Genomic DNA, 2,441 nt, shown 5'->3' with positions numbered 1-2,441 from the left:
CATAAAAAATGTATTAACTGAAAGTGTATTCCCTAGCTTATACAAACTTCTTCAAGTAGCCATGTCTTTACCTATTGCATCAGCTACATGTGAAAGAAGTTTTTCAGCTATGCGTAAGATAAAGACATGGCTACGCAATTGTATGTTGCAGGACCGCTTCAACAACTCGTCAATTTTGTATATAGAAAAAGATGTTAAAATTAATATTGAAAATGTTATTGATGCATTTGCATCTAAAAATAGATACATTATTTTAAAATAAAATAAAATAATTATATTAATATTATAATTGTAGAAATTGTTATTATTTGATTTAAATTATTTCCCATTTATGTATGAGGAAGGAATTACATAGGCATAACATATTAACAGTTTCAACACACCTGCGGGTCATTTTTGTGGAATTATTTTAGCCCCCCCTAAAAAAACATCAAATCTCCGCCTATGAGTATAATCCCAAATACATGATAAATTATGCAATTCTTCTATAAACAATTCGGTGTCAAATGCGTCGTCGTTTTCACTTTGTTCGGTCATAATTTACCTCGTATTAAACACAATACACATGAGCATGCACTACTGGAGTACTGAACAACAACTGAACCAACTCAACTAATCGACAAATCTCATAACACTAGTCATAAAATAATAATGATAATAATATATGTATAGATTATACAGATATCAATAATATCTCTATAAATATAAAATAATGATTAGTGCTCGTGGCAAGTGGTCGGAAAGTGGTTGACGTGTCGCAACATGTGTGTTACGCTCAACCACCGATGACCACAATTTCGTGGGTTATCTAGTCGACACGATGCGACCGAAGTCGAAACTGATGGCAGAATGTGGTCCGTCTGAGTTCAATTGCAATTTTCATATTATTATATATGTTTTTAATATATTAACCACGAGCGACCACCGTTTTGAGGTCGTAGCGTGGTTCTAAAGTGGTCCGTGTGAGCTTACCCTAAGAGATATGATATTTTTCACCGACAACATCCAACATTTATCAATATTAAATGTATCTCTTCAAGGTCAAAATAAATAAATTTATGACCTGTGGCAAGAAATATTAAGCTTTCAAAATAAATTAAAACATTTTATAAAGGGGACACTACACTAGGCGATTCGAACGCGCGCGTCCGCGTTTTTAAAACGTCGCGATTAATCGTTCAAAATTAAACGTGCAGTTTTATATGAGTGTATAATATTCACACACATAAATGAGACGCGCGTTCGGTAGCGACTGGTCGCGTTCGGTCACGCTGAATCGCGCATGTTTAATCTTGAGCGTTTGTTCGATTTTTTTACGTAATCAATCTGTCACGGGTCTTGGACTTTGATCTGTAACGGTGCTTGGTCACCCGACAGATTGGCGACACTGTTGCGCCCGTCGCCCTGGTCCGGTAAGCGAAATTTTAAATCGTGTCACGGTGGCTCCTAGATATGCCGACCACATCGATATGATAGTAGCAGCGTGATAACGTTCATCTTGATAGTAAATAGCATTGATAGTAATTGATAATTAAAAATTAAAATTTAATAATTTAAAGTTCAATGAAATATAGTACATACTACATAAACTGTTGTATTTTAAATGTTTCACAGTTAATAAATAATTAAATAATAATTCAAAATTAAATATAATTGGTAAGTACATTAATAAAATTATTAAGGTAGTACATCAGTCATTAATAAAAAAAAATAAATTACTTAGCACTATGATTTGACCCTAATGGTTTATTTTTATCTACACAATATGATATTTGATGAGGCATTTTTGGGACTTTAGGCGCTAACTCACATGGATCAAATGGTTTTCTTTTTAATTTAAGAGACTGATTTGATGGTTTATTGGTATAGGCATGTTCAGATACCCTTTTCCATTTTGGTACTCGTCCAGCTGCCAAATTGCGTCTGCCACCAATTTCTGTTGTACGCCTAGCTCGAGCTGTTGGCTGAGTCCCAATGTGCTTGTTTCAACGAGTTTAATATTTTTAGTGTTTGATTAAGACCGCATATTTTCCAACAGTCATTGCAGATATAATGCTGGAGTGAGTTAACATTTTTCATATGAATTTACATGGATTTAATCTAGGCAAAATAAGTTTCCTGACATAAATGCCGTTTTCATTTTTTCAATAGTCTCATTAAATTTTTCTACATAATTATCAAATTCGCAACTCATTTATATCTTCTATATTTTGTTGTGTATCATCGTTATTTAAATATGTAATTGGTTTTCTTTGTGATTTTGAACTACATTGTAATTTACTAATGTCTTGTATGTTCTCAGTACTAGCTGGGCCATACCATCCTGTTTGTATATCAGAACTCCCAGTCGCTATAACATGAAGCTTTTCCTTGTTTCTTCAGTAGTTGGTAAGCACAAACTAAGATTAATATATAATACGTAACTGAACGAAAGTACACCA

Source organism: Melanaphis sacchari, unplaced genomic scaffold (genome assembly GCF_002803265.2).
Source record: "Melanaphis sacchari strain LSU unplaced genomic scaffold, SCAv2.0 Contig632_pilon_pilon, whole genome shotgun sequence".
In the NCBI taxonomy this organism is placed as follows: domain Eukaryota; kingdom Metazoa; phylum Arthropoda; class Insecta; order Hemiptera; family Aphididae; genus Melanaphis; species Melanaphis sacchari.
Note: the sequence above shows the minus strand (reverse complement) of the source record.